Source organism: Ochotona princeps, chromosome 5, assembly GCF_030435755.1.
Source record: "Ochotona princeps isolate mOchPri1 chromosome 5, mOchPri1.hap1, whole genome shotgun sequence".
Classification (NCBI taxonomy): Eukaryota; Metazoa; Chordata; class Mammalia; order Lagomorpha; family Ochotonidae; genus Ochotona; species Ochotona princeps.
In genome coordinates, this window is record NC_080836.1 from 39,932,147 (window position 1) to 39,954,640 (window position 22,494).

Genomic DNA, 22,494 nt, shown 5'->3' on the forward strand with positions numbered 1-22,494 from the left:
AAAATTAATTCCAGGTGGATTTGCAGATCTAAATTTGAAACAGATAAAACAAAGCTGTTAGAAGAAATCACAGAACAACATATCTGTGACCCTGGAGTTGGCAAAGATTGTCTTTTAAAATGCTAGTCATCAATGGAAAATGTTATAGGTTGGGAAATACTAAAATTAAGAACATATGTCTATCCAAAGACACAATTAAGCAAGGTAAAATGCAATTCAAAGAAGCTAGAAAATTTATCTAGCATAAAAATATTCAATAAAATTCCTGAACCTAGAATACATATGTATTTTAAAACATATACAGGGCCTGGCGGCGTGGCCTAGTGGCTAAAGTCCTCGCCTTGAATGCCCCGGGATCCCATATGGGCGCCGGTTCTAATCCCGGCAGCTCCACTTCCCATCTAGCTCCCTGCTTGTGGCCTGGGAAAGCAGTAGAGGACGGCCCAATGCATTGGGACACTGCACCCTCGTGGGAGACCTGGAGGAGGTTCCAGGTTCCCGGCTTCGGATCAGCGCAGCACCGGCCCGTTGCGGCTCACTTGGGGAGTAAATCATCAGACGGAAGATCTTCCTCTCTGTCTCTCCTCCTCTGTGTATATCTGCCTGTAATAAAATGAATAAATCTTTAAAAAAAATATATACAATATATTTAAAAATAGATAAGACAACCCAGCAAAAAATGCAGAAGGTCTGAACAGGCATTTTATAATAATAATAAAAGGTTAGCTAAATGTCCAACAGACATATCAGAGGCATTTAATTATTCATTAGAAGAATACTATTTAAAAAGCACAATATTTTATAAATACGCCAGATAGCTAAAATGAAAAAGAGGCAAAATACCAAGTGTTTGTTAAAAAGTGGGGCAGGAGCTGGCATTGTGGTGCAGGGAGTTAAGCTACTGCCTGCAATGCTGGCTGCCCACATGGGTCCTCAATCAAATCCCAGATGCTTCTGATCCAATCCCATGCTAATATGTCTGGGAAAGTTGCAAATGATGGCCCAACCTGGGTCCCTGCACCCATATGGGAGATCCAGATGAAGCTCCTGTCTTCTGGCTTTGGCCTGATCAGCCCTGGCCATTGTAGTCACTTGGAAAGTGAAGCAGTGAATAGAAGATCCCTCTCTTTCATACACACAAGTGCACACACACAAACACAAACACACACACACACTTTGAAATAAATAAAACTCTTTCAAATAAATAAGAATTTTAAGATGGTGGGGTGTGAGTGCAACCACAACATTTATACACTATTGGCAGGTGTGTGACTTGGTACAATCTATTAAGAAAATCATTAGCCATTCATGAACTACGATCTTACTCCCTCATATATATCCTCAGTGAAAATTTGCATAGATGTTCACCTGGACACATATGCAATAAAGTTCATAGAATGCTTGTCTTAGTAGTTACAAATTAGAAACCACCCATGCTGTAATCCGAATGCTGGTATCACCTGAAAATGCAGCCTTTGAACTTAATCCGCAATGTGATTGTTTTAAGAGGCATAACCTTTGGGGAAATTGTAAATTATGACATCTCCCTAATGAGTAGGATGAATGTCCTTATAAAACAGATTGAAGAGAGCATGCTTCCCTTCCCATCATAAGCAGATGCAGGATCACAGGCACATCCTAGAAGCAAAGTGCAAGCTCTTCCCACACACTGAATCTGTTGACACTTTGATCTTGGATTTACCAGTCTTCAGAACTGTGAGCAATACAGTTCTGCTGTTTATTAATTACACAGTCTAATGCATTGTGTTCTAGCAACTCAAGTGGACTAAGACTTCAGGTATCTAGCAACTGTATGATAAATTTATGTATGCTCACAAACATAACCTCAGGCTTCTGTTACTAAGTATGGAGTCTGTGATGTGGAATGGATAGTGAAATAATCATAATGCTAGAAAATTATGCTCAACATCAAATTCAAAGCAAATATGTATAAAAGAAAGGCAAAGGACAGTCATTCTTCTTTGAAGTATGTGTTAAGTTTATTGCTCCAGGACAGCGTTCATAACTTCTAGCCCAGGCTAATTTGACATGACAAAGTGACAGAGTTGACAAACTTGATTAGAGGTGCTTAACTAATTTTAAAACCAAACCTAAACATTTAAAAAATACAACATATTTTACAGATGAAAAGTGTTACCACAAAAACTAATACGATTGATGACATATATATCATGCTCACATATAAATTCTAAAGCAAGATACAAATCAAGAAGACTTTTAATTTTATTTTTTGAAGTTCATATAGTTTTTAATTGTGTTCATATGTATTTAATAAATTAATGCAGAGCCACCCAAACCAAAATGCAATAGTAATGATCAATGTTAATAGAATGATTTTTACTTTCTGCTTGCACTGTATCTTATAAATTTTTAATGGAAGAAAGATTTATAGACTAATTTAGTATTTTGAGAACAACACAGAATTTACCAAATCTTAAGTGTGTTATAAATGCATATTTCTTTGAAGAAAGGTTCCATTTTGGAGGAAGTCACTGCCCTTATTCATGATCAACACCCTGAATATTTCAGAATGTCTTTCCTATAAAACATGGCATTCTTCTCAATTGCCACATGGTAACTATCAACAGCAAGGGACTTGATATCAGTAATATTTCTATAAACTAATTCTAAGATTCTATTTGAGTTCTGTCAATTGTTCCCTAATATCTTTTACGTAGAAAAAAAAGTTCAGGCTCAATCACTGCATCCAATTGTCAGGTCTGCTTAGTCTCCTTCAGCCTGTTTTCCATCTGTCTGCATCTTACATGACTTGACACTTTTGAAGATTGCATGCCAGCTGTTTTGTAGAATGCCCTTCGATTTGGGTTTGTCTGATGTTTCCTCAACAATGAGACAGAGATCCTGGGTCAGCGGTAGGAATATCTCAGATCTGCTCTTCTCATTCCATCACCTGGTTTTCATTTGACCACTACAGGTGATGCTCCCTTTGAACACCAGGTATTATTGGTCAGCCTCCTACACTATAAAACCGCTCTTAAATCCACTTATAACAATTAAGAATTTTGTGGAGAGGTACTTTGAAATTAAATAGGTTTAACCGCTTGTTAAACATTTAATGTATGGGTCTGTTTCTGTATCCTATCTATATAGATTCCATTTTATTCACTGGGTTATAATCTCTTACTATATTTTTTATACTGATGTTCAAATTATCCCAAATTCAGCCAGGGGAAGCCTCTTCATGTTGCCTTTCATAACCTATATTTTCTAAATCAATTTCCAGGATGCTCAGTGGTGAAGATGCCGAGTGGGATGAGTGCACTCCGTATCAGAGTACTTGGTTTGAGTTCAGGCTCTGCTGCCAACGTAAGTTCTTGCTAATGTCTGCCCTGGGAAGCAGAAAGTGCTGGTTCCAATACTTAGGTCTTTGCCACCCACATGAGAGAACCAAACTGAATTACCACCTCCTGGCTTCAGTCTGGACAAACAAAATAATATAAAAATAAGAAAATAACTTTAAAAAAAAATGAAAGCCACGCTCATCTATTATCTCACAGTTCTGTAGGTCGGAAGTTTGGCATGGCCTGGCTATGTTCTTGCTTAGAGTATGACAATATTGAAATCAACATAGAAATTAGACTGAGTTATTTTCCAGATATTAAAGAGACCCCCACTTTGAAGCATATTTTTGGTCTCAGTAAAATGCTCTTACTTGCCATACCGAGACAGAGGACCCCATTTCCTCGCCAGGCACTGTGGCTACCTGTTACTTGCATTCCTTGTTTCACAGCCTTCTCCATCTTAAAGCCAGCCTTGGATAATTGCCCTCACACCGACTTCCTCTCAATCTCCTTGGCCACTCCACCCAGATTTAAGGGACTCTTCAGATCATGTCCACATGCATAACCTTCCTTATCCTAAAGTAGCGATCAAGATTCTTAATTACATCTCCAAATCTCTCAGGCCATGGAAGGAACATCAGGGGAGAGGTGGTTCAACAGTTACACCCCTAAGAGGTTTGAAGACCATGTACAATAGGAAGCAAACAATCTTGAGAAATATCTTAGAATTCAACAAACTATGTAAATAAAGTGGGAGAACAATGGCTGTCACATGTCAAACACTACGCATGGATTAACTGGCAAGTACACAGAAATCTTACAAAAGCTGTGATTCACAGAAAAAGGAAGGGTACAGTGAAAAGATACTCTGAAAAATCATGAAGTATATACTGATAAAAGTTTCTGAGAGTCAATGTGACAATGTGTATCAAAAGCCCAGTTCTTCCAACTTTAGACATTTATCGTAATCCTACAGTGAGACACATACAAAGATATATAAAAGAAAATCTGAATTTTAATATAATTTATAATAATAAACACATTTTTTAAATCCCCCCAAATCTCTTTTTAGGAGATTGGCTAAAGAACACAGCAGAGCTATTCAAAGGAGTGTAAGAAAAGTTCAAAAAGAAACATGGAATTCAATCCATTTATTTCGGTACAAAAAGTGAAATTCACGTACAGTTTTTCATAACACATTTTCCATGAATGTTTTTGGAAGACCCCTTATACTACATAGCCTTAAAAACAGAAGCAAAATATTAAGAAGCATATGGGTTGAAAAATAGTGAATGAGAGAGTACATTTGCATGTTATAAATAAAATGAAGGAGTTATAAGTTACAAAACTGAACATACAGTCTTATCCACTTTTTGCACAAACACCAAATGAATCACCTTTATTTCTGCAATGTGACAATTCAGCTAAGTTCCTATGTCGTGTCATGCTAAAATCTTAGCCTTATATTGCTATAGCTCAAAAAATGCTTCCAGCAACTTCTTAGGAAAGCCCAACATTCTGCCTAGAAATTTAGCCCTTTTGACAACAGAGTTGTTGGGAAGAAGAGAGACCATGCCCTGTCATCATCTATTGGGTTGTGCCCATCTCCCCAAATGAAGGAACTGTGAATTGTCACATTGGTTATCTGTGTTACAGCCTCATGCAAAACCCTAACGTACAAATACCACCGTCTGGCCTCTCACTAACAGAGAGCACTTTGTAAACTCAAATAATGACATGGTTAGACTATTTTAGACTATGGATTTGGGTTTAGCTACAATGTGAGGCAACCCAGAATACAAAATATGTGTATCAAAGAGGGGTAGTGATGATTCAGAACTGAATTACAAAATCAGCACTAATAATGAATATTATAATGCTACAAAATTATACAAAATTGCTCTACTGTATAGGTGAGAAAACCAGGGGTCAAAGGGATTTAATAGCTTGTTGAAGGATGCACATTTAGGAATGATAAAGTGAAGGCAAAATGTAAGAGTTATGGGGATTCCAGAAGGCACACAAAGAGAAAAACCTATTCAATGAAATATTAAATGAAAGCTTCGCTAATTTGGAGAAAGATTTGAGACACAACATAAGGAGGGGCAGAGAACTCCCAACAGAGTTGACCAAAAGCTATAATTGCCACGACATGTGATAATCAAGCACTTGTCAGCCGAACATAAGCAAAAGATCCTTAAATATGCATGTAAAAATCAATTAATATTTGGAGGAGCCCCAATTAGACTCACAGCTGACCTCACACAGGAAACTCTACAGGCCAGAAGAGAATGGAGTGACATATTCTAGATTCTAAAATGGAAAAAAGTGTTGACCCAGAATAATGTACCCAGCAAAGCTTTCCTTTGTCTTTGAAAATGAAATCAAATTCTTCCACAGTAAAGAAAAGTTCAAAGAATACACCTCTTTCAGACCTGCCCTACAAATGATACTTAATGATGTTCACGTGACAGAGAAAATGAATGGCATCTACCAAAACAAAAGACAAATGTGGAGAACATCCAAGTAAAATAACAACAGAAGACTAAATCAATTAACAACCCATTCCTAAAATGACAGGACCAAACTACCACCTGTTCACATTAACCCAGAACGTAAATGGCTTAAAGCCATCAATGAAATGTCATAGATCAGTAAACTGGATCAAAAACCAAAACTCATCTGTCTGTTGCCTACAGGAGACATATCTAACCAACACAGATCAGCAGAAACTGTATCTAATGGATTTTGATGTTTTTGTTTTCATTTCTTTAAAAGTTTTTTTTTCTCATATTAAATTCTTTACTGTCTCACAGGTAATACAGAGCATCATTTTCAAGAAGGATCTTGATTTTTTATTTCTTCAGTGACACATTAGTAATTCAGTAGCATATTATTTAACTTCATGCCATTGTAAATTTCTGTTTTTCTTCCTATTGTTGGTTTTGTTTTATGGCTTATCATTTAAGGGGATTTATAGTAGCTGTAAAATAGAGACTATCATATCCAGATGTGAAGATACAATGCAGTATGCTTTTCTACTTCCAGATCAAAGATGGATTCCCAAAGAAACTCGTAAATACATGTTGACAATAGGATGCTGGACTCCTTGTCATTGTCCATGTCTGCAATATCAGGATACACTTAAATAGAATAATGATGGACTTATGACTATGTATCAAGAAATAAACTATTGTAATAATATAGGGGAAATCAATTGTGGGAGAAGTGATTTGGGAATGGGGTAGGGAAATCCCAGAGTCTATGGAACTACATCATAAAATACTAATGAAATGAAAAGAAAAAGTTCAAGTAGAGTCAAAGTTGAGACTGAATAGTTTTTCCCATTGCTTTCTCAACCCAAAGAAAAATGTTACAAAATCCAAGATTGTTGAAATTATCATTTCTAAACTTCCTGCAGTCCAGGCCAGTTTCTTCTACTTCATTATTTATTAGAACAATTCTTAATTTAAACACACACACACACATGCACACAAATACTTCCAGTCTCTAGGCCTCTAAAAATCACAATATTTCCATTTCTTCAGTGCTTCCCCAATTCTTCCTCAGATTCCTCCAGCACGTTTTACTTTTGTCACACAACAGGACTATGTGATCTGCATTCAGCTTCTTTTACCTTTGATTTCAATGCATCTCCACTCCAACAATCTGCCTCTTTCTTGTTAGACTTGCTGCCAATACATCTCGGGTAAATTAACATTGCTTGTATCTCAGTTAAAAAAGCAGTCTTCTTGTTTATTTGACCAAACATTTGTACTCAAAAGAGTATTTGAAATAAAAACAAAATATTCGATTTTTCATGGAGAATTTATAATCCTCCTAACATATGCTGACTTTTACCAATCTGAGAAACACCTCCATACTATATACTATATTTTTCATTTTCTATACAACTTGAGGGAATATAAGCAAAAAATAACAGTTCTTTAAAGAACCTGATTTTAGTCAAATATGTTTTCAGTTATTTTAAATAAGAAAAACCTAAAACAGAACAGAAAGAAAAATTTATATATGCTAGAATCCCTCTAAAGCAGTGAAAAAGACAAAAAGATTGTGTACATTTATTTGAACTGATCCCAAATCAATTTCAATTCTCAACCCACATTCTCTTAAAGATGAGGCAGTTCATTGCTCACACAAAAGCATTTATTTGGGCCTGGCATGATAGTTTAGAGGTTTTAGTCCTGACCTTCAATGTGCTGAGATCCCATATTGGCACCGATTCTAATCCCGGCAGCTCCACTTCCCATCCAGCTCCCTGCTTGTGGCCTGGGAAAGCAGTCGAGGATGGCCCAAAGCCTTGGGACCCTGCACCCGTGTAGGAGATCTGGAAGAGGATCCTGGCTCCTGGCTTCAGATTGGCTTAGCTCCAACCATTGTGGCCACTTGGGGAGTGAACCATCAGATGGAATATCTTCCCCTCTGTCTCCTCCTCTCTGTATATCTGCCTTACAATAAAAATCAATAAATCTTTTTTTTAAAAGCACTTATTTTTGTCCAACCCAAGTAAAACTTGATTATTCTCATTTAAAAATAATGTCACCATGTCACTAAGTGAAGAGTACTCTGTAAGTCCACCACACTACCTACTTATTCCTAAATCTTCATAACTTACTAGAATTCTTCCTCTCTCCAGTGTCGTTATCATTTTCTCAAGATCCAAACTAGATTTCCAGCACAAGTCTTCCCATTTTCTAAATTCAGTATAAAAGTTTAAGTGAAATAGTGAAGATAAAATGTCCTGTTCTGAAAAAGGGCTTGTACCAACTTTGATCTTGATAAAATAATACTATTGTCAAACTTGACTCGGGTCATGCCTTGCTCTGGCTGGTGGAGGAATAGGAGCCTTATTTGTCCAGAAAGAGAAAGGAAGCATTACACTGATCATTCTTACACTTCTCGTTGATCAAGGTCATTTCTTAGTACTTATATCTGAAAAAACTCAAGTTATCTAGTGCTTGAAGGTGTCCCACTTTACAAAAGATTTATTTTAAGAACTTCAACCTTATTTACATGCTTCTTGGGATTACAATGGATAGAAAGAAACTGCCTTTTCCTTAAGTGAAAACCTTCTAAAAGCACAAGGAATATTTAAAACACCTGTATAAAATCTTGAACCTTACGCATTCTATTTCTTAGATCCTCTCACAGACAGAGCTGCAAGGGGAGCAGGAATTTTCACACAAGAGGAAGGAAGGACCACTAAGGATATAAATACACAGAGAAAAGCTGATGGCCAAATAGGCCAAGAAAATGAAGGAGGAGGAAAGATTTGGCAGGGAAGCTAAACACAGAATGAAGGAAATGAGGCTCAGGCAGAACTGATGGGAATAAAATGGGGAGGGAGTGCAGAAAGCAGTGGTAGAGTTCCAAATCAGTCACCTAGAACAGACATTTTTCAATGCATTTTAATAGTCCAGCTCTTTTAAAAAAACAAAATTCCTTTTCCAAGATTTTAAACCTGAGGCCAAAGAAAGCTTGAAGTCAGAATAAGAGTTCTAAGACATAAAGTTTAACAGCTGTTGTAAACCATGTCTCCCACTCAAAGAAACCTATCTGTAGGGAGTGTGCAGCCCGCCTGCTGAGACTGGGGTGGCGTTTCATTGCCAGACCTGGAATGAATCTTGTTCTTTCCCTGGCTTCTTTTGTCTGCCTTTGTTGGTATCCCGGAGCCAATACATATTCCTTTGGCTTAAGGTATACATTGGATTGTAACTAAGAGTCTGACACGCACACTCAGGAAATGGAAACGTTTGGCAGAACGCAATTTACTGTTTACAGTACTCCTAAGCATCTCCAAACAGCATCCAAAAGTCCCAACTCAGACACTAAAAACCACTGCCCTAACTAAAAGCTACTATGTGAGACTGGTTTTTACAGGCAACAAGAGGCACAATATGTGGCTGGTGTCAGGGTAAACTTGCAAATACTTCATTCACTCACTTGGAAAACATTCCTCGGATTCTTACTCTGTGCTATGCAGTATACTAGGCATGAGAGCTACAGCAGCGGACGAGCAGCTACTGAGCTGCAGTGCATTAATCCCCTACCTACATCCCTTGTTGGATCATGGACTCTCAGCTGCTCTGCTTCTTATCTAGTTCTTTGATAATGTGACTGGAGAAGAGCAGAAGGTGGTCCAACTTTGTGGCTGCCCCTGCCACCCATGTGGGAGACCTGATCAGAGTTCAGGGTCATGGCTTTAGCCTGGCTCAGCCTGGCTGTTGTGGCTGTTTGGGGAGTAAATTAACAAAGAGATCTCTTTCTCTCTCTCTCTGTCTCTCTCTCTCTCTCTGTCTCTCCCTTCTCTTCCTCACTCTGGATATAAAAGCTATGCTCCCTGCATTAATTATGCCTAGTGCCATGTTCTGCCTTTTGTGCTCAAGAGCCATGAATTACAGAAAGACAAGCACCACCTGCGATGGTAATGCGATCACAATTATCTGTGTTTAAATGGATATTCTATATTTACCATGACTACTTAATTAGAAGATAATATTATTTGTGAAACACATGTACTATTAGTCCTGAAAAGTATTAGGCCTGCTTCTAAGTACCATAAAATCTTAGAAAATATTTAACAAGATGGTAAAGAATTACACATTTGCTCCCAACATAATGAAGCTTTTGTTTAAACTACTAGTTGCGAAAACTGCTTTTCCTTTTTTTTAATGGGAAAATGATATTTTCTGTGCTTCTGAAAACATATTCATTGCTAACCCATAATTGCTTTTCCTAGCACTTAACATTCTTTATGAATAACAATGATTAAAGGACCCCACATTCTTTCCTTTGCCTGGCAGTGTCTCTCATTCCCCATGAGACAGGACATGATGACCTCAGCAGCCACATTCACATTGTCCAGTCATGATTTTACTGCACACTCAGGCAGAAATCCACTTCCTGCTTCTGAGTCACCAGAGCCTTCTGTCTGGGTTCCTCACCTCCAGCCACAGAGTGTACTAGGCAGGTTTCTTCCTCAGAGCATTCACCTTCCTATATCATCTTCCATTCACTTACTCACTTAACAGTGACTGAGCATGTATCATGCAGCACTCATTGCGTTAGGTACTGAAGCCACTTTGAAGAGGATGAAACAGCCTGAGCCTGCCCAACAGCTCTAGGCATAAGTCCTCTAAATTCTTACTAATAGACTCTAAACATTTTGTTGTATACTTCTACTGAGAAATGTTTTAGTATATCCTGCCTATATAGATATTATCACTTAAAATTATTATAAACCATTTCTGTTATTCTATAACTTTCACCTTTTATCTCAGAATAAAATAAAACCTTTAAATCATGTTCTTCGATAGTCAGTGTAAGTCTGTATTTTAAATGATGATAACAATTCTGAGTCTCCCATGAGATGTACTTGGCTAGTACTTGTTCTTAACTACAACAGGTGTGAGGGCAGAGTCACTGCATGTCCTTACACACAACCACAGCAAACAGAGCTGCTGAGGAAGTCTTTGCACAGGTAGAGAGAAGCCCGCTCTGGCTTTTCCTTCTCATTTGTTGTCTTTTGAATAGAAGTATTATCTACAAACCAGAGATTCTTTTTTAAAGGTTTTTAAAATTAATTGTTTTTTGATACAGTTTAGTTGATGATGGGTTCTCCCTTCCCCCTCCTAAAGTTCCTTCCCCTCCTCTTTTGTTTTCCCATAAAGGTTCACAATGTACGTCTTCGTGAACTTTCCCAAGCCCATCATGCTGCCGCTAGGGTGTCTCCCGACCATGTAGGAGACAGTCATTTCAGTGTGGGTTCATTCTTGTATCCTGGGGCCTAATGTAGGTACAATGAGGATTAAATCTTTGTTACCAATAACAGCGATAAAGGGGACATTGACTATCACAGGTGATTATAAATAATCAGCCTCTTATGGATGGTTGATTAATGAATTACATCACAAGATCTTGTTACAGAAGGTACAGGTAAGTGTGAAGTGACATATATCAAGATTTACATATAATATCCCTAGATTTGACATCATATTATGTTTTTTAGCTCATGGGACTTATTTTATTTATTTTTAATATATTTTTATTTTGAATTCAGAATTATGTGGTACATTTTCATATATGCTGGGATTATATCATATTATCTTATATTAGAGCAAACATATGATATCTGACCTTTTGGAACTGGCTCATTTTCCTTACCATAGTGATCTCTAGTTTGGCCCATTTGGCCACAAATAATGCATTTCTTTTTTTTTAATAGCCAAGTAGTACTCCATTGTGTAGGTGAACCACAGTTTCTTTATCCAGTCCTCTGTTGATGGGCATTTCGGTTGCTTCCATTTTCTTGCGATTGTTGACTGTGCTGCAGTGAACACTGGGGTGCATATTGCTTTGTCGTGTAACAGGTCTTTTGGATATATTCCTAGAAGTGGTATTGCTGAGTCATACAGCAGGTGAATTTTTAATTGCCTGAGTGTTCTCCATACTGACTTCCATAGTTGCTGCACCGGCCTGCCTTCCCACCAGCAATGGAGTAGGGTTCCTTTTTCTCTGCAATCTCGCCAACAGGTGTTTTGGGTAGTTTTCTGTACATGGCCAATTCTTTCTGGCATTAAGTGGAACATAGTGTTGTTTTTATTTGAATTTCCCTTACTGCCAGAGAGCTATAGCATTTTTTCATGTGTCTGTTAGCCGTTTGAATTTACTCCTTTGTAAAGTGTCTGCCCATATCCTGTACCCATTTCTTGACTGGTTTGTTTGTTTTGATGTTGTTCTGGAGTTCTTCGTATATTCTGAAAATTAGCCCTTTGTCTCCTGTGTACTGTGCAAAGATCATCTCCCATTTTGTTGGTTGCTTTTTTACTTTGTTGATCATTTCTTTTGCTGTGCAGATACTTCTTAGCTTAATGTGGTCCCATTTGTTTATTTTGGTCTTTAATTCCTTTGCTTTTGATGTTTTTTTCTCGGAAGTTTATGCCCACACCTATACCTTGCAGAGTATTTCCAACTTTTTCTTCCAAAAGTTTGATGGTTCCTGGATGTAGGTTTATATATTATACCCATTTAGATTTGATTTTTGTGTATGGTAAAAGGGGTGGGTCTTGCTTCTTATTTCTACATACTATGAGCCAGCTGTCCCAACAACATCTATTGAAGAGACCTTCCTTTTTTTTTTCTGTAGTGTTTTTTGTTTTGTTTTGTTTTCTTGTTGAAGGTTAGATAGTTGTGCATGTGTGGGTTCCCTTCTGGATTTTCTATTCTACTCCACTGATCTACCTCTCTGTTTCTGTACCAGTACCAAGCTGTTTTGATAACTACTGCCCTATAATATGTCTGGAGATCTGGAATTGTGATCCATCTCGCTAGGTTCTTATTCAGGATAGTTCCAGCTATGTTTACTCTGCCCATTCAGGAACATGGTATTTTTCTCTACTTTTTGAAGTCTTCTTCTATTTCTTGTTTTAATGTTTTGCAGTTTTCCTCATATAGGTCTTCCACATCCTTTGTTAGGTTTATTCCTAGGTAGTTCATTTTCTGCTCTGTTATTTTGAAGGGCACCATGCTAAACCAGGGATTCTTTCATTTTTAAGTCAGAGAGAGCTCTCAACAACTGATTCACTCCCTAGATGCCAACATCAAATAAGAGGCCAAAGCCAGGAAATCAACCCGGGTTTCCTACATGAGTGGCAAGGATTCTGCTATTTAAGCCATTATGGCAGGACAATAGAACCCAGAGTGCAGCCAGGACTTTAGCCCAGGCACTCCAGAGGCAGGTGTCCTAACTGCCAGGCCAAATGCCTGCCCCCTGCGAGTCCTTATAAGAACACATGTAAGATACATGTGCATCCCATGAGGCAATTTTAGTTGTAGGAATGAAAACATCACCCTGTAAGTCTTCTTAAAAGCAGATAAAAGTAACTGTTACACTTCACAATATGCTAAATGTGAACAAACACATGAGAAGCGACCTGATGAAAAGGGGCAAGTACTGAAGATGTCAGGACAAAGTCATGCATTAACGATTGCAAAAACATTGCTGTATCAGCTTACACCGGAAATAAATGCAAACAGAAGTCCTACCAGTGCCTGGATTTCCTGCACCCCATACTGAAGAATATGAAACCTACTTCATGACGTTAGAGACCAAATAATGTGTTACTGGAGTATAGAAGGAAGGCAGCCAAACTTTGTTTGTTTGGGGTAAAAGGCTGAATTTGAGAAGTAGAGCAGGTGAGGTGTGAGGCAAGTCTTGAACAGTGTGGTGGCTTAATCAGGTACAAGAGAGAAATGTGGGTATTTAAATCAAAGGAGCACAGTAGTAGGTTGTGTTTGGAGTGCTCAAGCAAGCAGTTCTGTGTGACGACAGGTTAGAGAACCAAATAGGCAGCCTTGAGTATAGACTGAGAAATGGATAAAAAGAGGATGGAGAGAAATTTACCAGTGCCAAGAACACTTACAGCTTCAATTTAGAAAAGGGCAACCAAAATGAAAGAGATGAGCTGACAAGAGAGCAGATCACAAATGTGGATAGGTTTTTAAAGAGAAAGCATACAGGAGCACGTATATTAACCACATTGCTGTAGACCCGCTTTCTTGGGAACTGAATAAGTGAGTCTTATCTTCCCAGAATATCACTGAGAGTAGTGCAGTTCACCCATAAAAGCCCTTCCTACTACCAGATATCTGTGAGTTAGACAAATGAAATAGCTGAAGTATTGGTTCACTTTCTGCTGCTGTAACTTAATATGACAGACCCAGTGATTTACACAGAATAGAGGTTTGTTTTGCTCAGAGTAAGGGTGGGGCACTGGTATCTGCTCAGCAGCTGGTGAGAGCCTCCTTGCTGGGTCATGGCATGGCAGAGGCACATGGTGAGACACAGAAAGCTTGCCAGCCAGAACAATTTCATACCAAAGTCACTCCCAGGATAATCCATTCATCTGTGAATGAACTAACCATGTCTTCTCAAATGTCTCATTTCTTAAAAATGCTGCATTGGGAACCAAGTTTTCAACACGTGAATTTTTAGGGAATACATTCAAACCATCAGACACATAAAAATTGTTTTAAGTCATATAATTGTCATTTGTCATTGTCATTTTATGGTCAGTAAGCATTCTGAATCCCTACACCCTGACACCCCTCTTGGGACACCTCATATTCTTCAGTACCTACAAACTGCTGTGAGGACGCACTGAACAAAGTGGTGTGTGAGTCCTGAGAGATTACTCAATGTCACCAAATCTTGTTCCACGTACAATCACTGCCCAGCAGTTTTAGCTTATTTACAGAGAGTGCTTATTTTTAGTTATTTTATGCCATTAGATGCATCCATTCAAACTATTCTACTGAGAAATTCTGGCTTTTCAAAAACAATGTGTTACAGTGTGCTTTAGTCAAAGCAGCAATTTCTACTGACAAATAAATAATTGAGATGAGCATCTCAAGTTACTTCTGCATCACAATGCATCATTAGCATTCTGCAAAACCTATTTTCAAAATGAATGAAAAGGGGAGGAAACAGAATTAGTCTGGGAATGTCAAAAAGTTGGGAGATACAATAATTTGTGTTGCAAAATGGCATGAAGAAATTCTACAGGGGTTGGCACAGTAAACATGAAGGGGATGTTTTTGGCAGAACTGTCTAATAAATAACAGCCAGGACTAAGGCTTAACAGATGTCAGGGAATTCTTAGCACTGAATCTCTCTGAGGTCTTCCAACTTCTCATTCCCACTCACACAAGCAAAACACAAACTGCAGAGGAATCGCATACTCCTCAGGGAATCAGAACCAAGAAAAAGGAAAGATCAACTGGGATTTGGGAAGGAATTCTTTTCTTTCTTGTTTTCCTGTGCCTGATACTTTCAGGCGGTCTTCTCTTCTCAAGGTAATTACAGACATTCACTCAAGAGCAACTTGCTCTCCTACTTGCCACCATCTTTCGACCACTAAGAATTGTTTCTTTCACTGTGCTTCAGTAACTAAACTCTGTTGTTTGTTTTTCTAAACTGAGTTATATTCATACCAAAGCTTCAAATAATCCATAAAACATCATCATAATCCTCTTAGAAGCAGCCATTTGTGATTATTTTTTCAGCTTGATTTTCTCCTTAATTGTTGATTGGCTGTTTTTATTAATCAGAACAAAAAAAACTTCATTTTTTAATTATGTATTTTGTTTTATAAATTTTGTTAAGCAGAACCCCCCAAAAAACCCCATTTTTAATTACATATTTTATTTTACAAACACAAAATATGTCTTGAGTCTATTTATAGCCAAAAATCTACATTTTTGTGCCATAAATATAATAAAATTGAAAGTATCAATAATAAGGTTTTGTCTACTATGGAAAAACAGCTCCAGGTTAAAGGTAAAGTGGTAGACAAGCTTGTGCCCCTGGTCTCTTGTTTCTGAGGCAGCCAGAAACCCACTATGGGGCAAAGGGCCTATCCCAAGTTCCATAGTTCAGCCATCCCATCTGCACAGTGGCACATACTTTAGAATGGTCTCCTCCTCCTCCTTCATGTTGCCCTGGAAAGTTATCATGAGCTCAGCTAGTCATGGGGTTTAACTTTATGTTAATGTGTGAAGGAAGGAAAGTTATTTAAGTCCATACCTTCCCACGAGTGAGACTGCTAACACAAAAGCGTCTCTAAGGGCTAGAATTTCAGGTTGGGTGATGAAGTGAAAGAGAAGAGTTTCTGGTGGTGTGGAGAGATCATTTTGATGAGTGGAATAACTTCCCCCAGTGAAACTGGGCATCACACTGAACAGCAATGAAAGACTATGTGAGGGCATGGCTTTGTAGCTTAAAGGCTAAAGTCCTCGCCTTGCACACACTGGGATCCCGTATGGTCCCTGGTTCTAATCCCAGCTGCCCAACTTCCTATTCAGCTCCCTGATTGTGGCTTGGGAAAGCAGTGGAGGACAGCCCAAAGCCTTGGGACTCTGCAACCACATAGGAAACCTGGAAGAAGCTCCTGGCTTCTGGTTTCAGATTAGCTCAGCTCAGGCCTTTGCGGCCTCTTGGGGAGTGAACCATTAGACGGGAAGATTTTCCTCTCTGTCTCTCCTCCTCTCTGTATATCTGACTTTCCAATAAAAAAATAATACATCTTTTTTTTTTTTAAAAAAAGATGCCTACATGAGTTCTGTCATGATATAGACTTAACTACCAGATTATACTGTGTGGTAGGAGACCTGGGCAGGGGGAGCAGGGGCTTTGCAATCACGCATGTCTGGATCCAAATACCATGCTGCTCCTCAATGGTCTTTGGCAACTTGTGACTGTGATCTTATAACTTCTTAGACCATTCTCAAATGTTAGATAGGGATGCTATGAGGATTAATATTAATAAAATGGCACACAAAGTGCTTGGGTTATGTTTCTGTATCACCCCCTCTCTGTCACTCTACCTTTCAACTAGATATGTTTTATAAAACACAGGGTTATTGTTATTTATGTTTTCTTTTCATATTTATACAACAATCAGCTGGGATTGTACATCCTCTACTAAACAGAAGCTGATGGAGTGGCTGAGGGTCCATCCAACCACTGGCCAAGAGAAAACAAAGTGCTTCACTGAACGGTGTCATCTCTCACTGACAGGCTTACAATATTCCAGAATACCACTCGCCACCATCTCACACACACACACAAAAGGGTAACAAGCCAGGCTAACTCTGACCCCCAGGTAAAATTACTTTGACTTCATACTGTTTTGTTCAATGTTTTGAAAAACTGAATGAGATGGTAATAGTTAGTCATCAGGACATACCACTTAAAACGCTGTAGTTTTAATATCTTTTCATAATTCATGTTTGAAAAATATTATTCCCTTATGAGAACAAACCCTGAGTAACAGTTGTTCTCTTCAGACAAGTTGTATGTTCTGCTGCACCCCATAGTCCGTACCATGGGTTACAGCACCCCAACACAGAGGAAGAGCAGGCATTCTCACTAAGCACCCAGCTGGTATGTTCTCTGGCCACCACTGGACCCCTCCACTGGCATTCACCCAGGTTCCATGAGGCAGCAACCTCTGGCCAGAAAGCTAAATAACAAGTTCCAGGATGTGAAGCAGAATATTCAGATTCCAAAATCAGGCACACCAGAATCAAATGCTGATTCTCCTCCAATTTACTCGTTTTGTGACCTTAAGCAAGTTCAACCTTTACAGCCTCATGTGCTTCAACCATAAAGGAGACACAGACACATACAGACTCAGCTCACATGGTTCTCCTGTGGTTTCAACAACAGAACTGTGCCAAGAATTTCCTCACATTTGATTGCAAAAAGGGGAAAAGAATGTTAACTACTATGACAATGACAACAACTCTCATTACTGCTGCCAGTGCTGCTACCACAATTACTACCAGTAGTACTGTTAGCACTATCAAAACTACTGTTATTGAGAAGAATCAAAATATAGATCAACTTTCTTTATTCTTGTTTCTGCTTTCTTGTCCTAGCAATTGAAGTTCATTTGCAAAGACTTGTGTTGCACATCACCTTTCAGAAGGGAAGCACACAGGTAGGTGTTTGGCACAAGCAAGATAAGGCTCTATATAGGTGCCCACATTTCATATCAGAGTGCCCGCGAGTTCAAGTCCTGATAGTCCTTTCTCTGCCCCCGAATTCCAGATTCCTGCTAGGGTGCACCCTGAGAGGCAGTAGGCAGTGGCTGAATGACTCCAAATTCTCTCCCGCCCCCCACCACTGATTTCTCCTATGTCATTACAATTGGATAGCCCATCATAAGCAGTCATAAGTCCATCATTCTGCTAGAAACAGGCTTTATTTAAATGGGGGTGGTGGCAGTAAGAGAGATATTTCTACCTGCCACTAACCCATAAGCACAGGAATCTACACTGCAAAATGTAATGAGAGCTCCCATGAAAACTCTTAGAAGCAGCAAGACACAGCCAGCCAGACCATATTCAAGTCCAAGTGGAAAAGGCAAGAAATCTCTCTCAATATCTCTGTAAAGATAAAGCGATTAGTAGAGAAAAGAATGAACCATCCAGATGTGAAGCTGGAAGACATCAAAGGAGCCAGGGAGGTATCCAGTAGCTAGAATTGATTCAAAGAAGACAAACCCTTCTCCCTGGGAAGCAGTTGGGGCAGGGTAGAAAAAAAAAAGAGGCGAGCAAGAACACGGGTGCAATAGTAGCCAAGAGGAAATGGAGAGCAAACTGTGACCACTGCAGCCCAAGCCAGCCCTCAGCACTCAGCCAGAGACCAGATGAGAAGAAAAAAGGCTCACATTGATGTGGCATGGCATGCAATTTGAAGCTGTCTTTGCTTAGAGTTTCCCAAGTGAAGGAAAACAACAGCGCCATTCAGCTAAAGTACCTGAAAACCCCCAGGCGGGACTGGCACTATCAACACAATAAGGAACATCTGTCCTTTCCAGAGTGCATTCATAGTTATTATTCGATTGCCACGTGAATTTTTATTCTCCTAATTTACAGATAAAGAATGAAAAGAAGTCGATGGTTTAAAGGCATCAAACCAGTTAAACTATGGAGATTGCAAGAGTGCAATTCTTGTGGAAGCAAATATATGGCATGCTTCAGCACATTGTTCACAAATGTCCTGCCTTGCTCATTATGCAGCTTTCAGCTTTACATTTTTTTTAATATTTATTTATTTTTATTGGAGAGGCACATATGCAGAGAGGAGGAGAAACAGAGAGCAAGATCCTCCGTCCAATGGTTCACCCCCCAAGTGACTGCAACAGCCGGTGCTGTGCCTATCCGAAGCTAGGAGCCTCTTTTGGGCCTCCCATGCAGGTGCAGAGTCCCAAAGCTTTGGGCCATCCTCGACCACTCTCCCAGGCTACACACAGGAACCTGGATGGGAAGTGGAGCCACAGGGACTAGAACCGGTGTCCATATGAGATCCTAGTGCTCTCAAGGCAAGGACTTTAACTGATACACTATCATGGCAGGCCCCAGCTTTACTTTTATAATTATCCTTGCAGTGGGCATTGTGTCTAACAGTCAAGTTACTGGTTGGGATGCTCATGTCCCCTTCAGGAGTGCCTAGGTTTTGGTCCTGATTCCACTCCTAATTCTAGCCTCCTGCTGTATCCTGGGAGGCAGCAGGTCAGTTGGTTCAACTATTTGGATCCCTCCCACCAGTGCTGGAAACCTGGACTGAGTTCTTGGTTCCTGTCCTCACCTGATCCAGCCCTGGTTGTTGCTGGCATAGTGAACCTGCAGATAGGAACTCTATCTCGCTTTCTTTTGCTTTCTGTCTCTCAAACAAATAAATTTTCCTTATTTGTTTTAAATAAATTTTGCTTTGTAGTTTGTGTTTTTGCTTCTAATGCAGATCTACATTGGCTAAATCTAGAACAAAAATGTGCACAGAGAAAGTATGTCAAAACCTGCATCAGCAAAGATAAAGAGATCAGCTTTCTGGAGTTGGGGCCACCAACAATTCCAGCTGCAGACTGGAGTTAACCCCAATTCCAACACCATTATTCCAGAGCACTATGACTGGGGATTATAATGTGGTAACATTTCCTAAAGAGATTTTATAATGTCCTCTAAAATACCTCCATCCTCTCACTGACTATATTAATCTGGTATTATTCTGGAGGAAATGAAGGATTACAGTTAAGTACAGACCTTTTAAAAGATACAGAAAAATGTAACTCAAAGGAATATTTTTTGCAAGGATTTGGAACTTTTCTATTTAGATGGCATAACTTTGCGAAGGTCTTTCTGGTTAATACTAGGCTTTCAACACTGATTAAAAAGAAAATGTGCTATCTTTTGTGTGTGTGAGGTGGGGGATCACGCAATTTTTAAGAGATTTTCCATAGCTGAGGATAGAACATGTCTCCCAATCTACTGAACTAAACAATGTGGTTTCTTCATATCTGTTTGGAAGTGAACAAATCCTGACACTTCAAGCTAAGAAAAGAAACAAAAGGAAAACAGAAACTGTATCTTGCAGTAGATATGTAGGGTGCTAAGGGAGCAGCAAGGGAACCTAGACAAATCTGAAGATGCTGAAACTAAAATTCCCTATAAGACTACAAAGCAAATTGAGTAAAATTTATTCAATTTTTTTATCAAGCACAATCATCATAATCTTTCCCAACTGCTCCCCATTTTTTTTTTAACATTTTGAAGTTTCACAGTCAAAACATCTGTATAATCCAATTACATACAATAAGTTCTGGGAGATGTTGAAATTTTATAAGGTAGAGATTGTAAGAAACCAGTTTCTAAGTTCATAAGAATTAGATATTGGTGCACGATGTGACCATGTACACACACACATACAATGCATTCATGCATGTGTACAACCATGCACCTATACACCTTCACTCCTGGAGGTACAAAGGTGTTCATTTCAATCACTGAAGGAAAGTACCTACAGCACATATGAAATATCTATCACACAATCCAAAGAAGTGTGTATTTTTAAAGCTCTTGGCCTTTATGTGAACTGAACAACAAAGCTGTTCACAAGCCTGACAGAGAGCAGCTTTATAGCTTTCTGGAAGTGAAACAGAGAGCCACTGTCCCTAATGCACCCTTCAAAGTAAACAATTAGAAACAGCATTTAATGCAACATTTGAAAAGCCACTGTAACATAATATGGCCATGATTATTGGGCCTGAGTCAATACACACACACACACACACACACACACACACACACTGATTTGCCTTAGCTCTTACTTCAAAAAATTACTTAGTAACTAAACGGGCTGAATTAGTTTAAGGAAATCTAAAGAAACTTAGTGGTTTCTATAACTCTGGCTGTTGCCAATTTAATTTGGGTACTTGTGGACACAGGTCTTCATAAAATTGGAACTGTACCAACAGCTTCTGTTGCAGGGATGGTAGTCGAACAGGCCTGAACCCAAATCCTGTTTCTTCAATCACCAGCCTCATGACTTATAGTGTATTCCTTCACTTTGCTGAGCATTCAGAGCCTTTTGTATTATGATATTATAATACCAATTGCCAAATGGAAGAGTTACACAAATAGAAGAGTTATGGTATTATAAAACCCATTGCCTAAGGGAAGAATTATGCACTCTGCAATAATATAAACAATCAGATATATAAAGCACTTAGCATGGTGCCTTATAAATGCTTGTCAGTGCTTACACTGAGAAATCTTATAGTTACTGCAACTATAGGATTTATTATATAATCAGGATAACTTTGAGGCTGAAGGGGGACTCTATATTACCAGATAGCCATAGAGAAGCAGGTGTAATCACAGCCTGTGCAGCACAGTCTGGGATCAGTGATTACTGGAAACCAAAAACATCATGTTCACACACTGTACAGTGTTTAACCCAAAATCATATCAGCAAACAAGGATGCCTGAGCAATTGCTAAAGGGAAAAGTGAGCTGTGAGGGAAACAAAGGGTTCAGTTGGTATGATTTTTTGACATCAGTTGATATGATCACATCAGACAACCAAATATATAAAACTATTTTTTCAGCACCCTAAATTTAAACAAATTTTTGCAACATAATTTTTCTAAAACTTTGAAATTCTAAGCTTGTAAAACAGGCAGTTCTTTTTTTCAACTTTAGTAAGGGTTTTCTTTTTAACATTTATTTATTTATTTAAGATGATATTAACATAGTTGATCACAGTGGGATGGATCAAGGGTTAGGGAAACATGGGTGCAATCATTGTTTGCAAATTTTCTATTTCTCCTTCCTGTTTCAAGGGGCGGGGAGAACATGCAGCTCTAAGACATCCATAACAATTCCTCAGATCTTTATGCACTTTCCCAAGGGTTGCCTTTAGCACAGTTACCATGCTAGAACTTAAATTAATACAAAAAATATTTTAAAAACCAGCACAATGACTATCTACATCATGAATACAGATAGGAGTGACCTGGACAGTGAAGCAGGACATTCTGGTCACTGCAGAGGACTCAGGGGCCCTTAACACAAGCATTATGCTCCAGCAAATTGGCCAATTCATTCTGAAAACTTTTAAGTGTACAATCAACTGATGTTTATTTAAAATCATCTTGCTAATTTTGATAACTTTAAAAATCTTGTGAAAGTATATGTAAATAATTAAAACAATTCTTGACGATGGAGTAAATTGTCAACTAAAAGATTCAACAGGAATTGCAGGAAAATTTTTTCATTTTGTATTCATCAAGCAACAATGAACAGATGA

General features: G+C 38.7%; 1 protein-coding gene across 4 annotated transcripts in view; it reads right to left on the bottom strand.

Moving 5' to 3' along the window:
* Positions 1–22,494, bottom strand: part of CCDC148 (coiled-coil domain containing 148) — a 248,390-nt gene that overhangs the window by 194,393 nt on the left and 31,503 nt on the right. The window contains exon 1 of one of the 4 annotated variants that reach the window (XM_058664513.1): positions 7,960–7,986. The exons of 2 other annotated variants lie outside the window; for them this stretch is intronic. The gene's annotated coding sequence lies outside the window, so the exon portion shown is untranslated. Of the gene's footprint in view, positions 1–7,959; positions 7,987–22,494 lie in introns of those variants that run through there. One more of the 4 variants, XM_058664512.1, reaches the window with a different exon arrangement.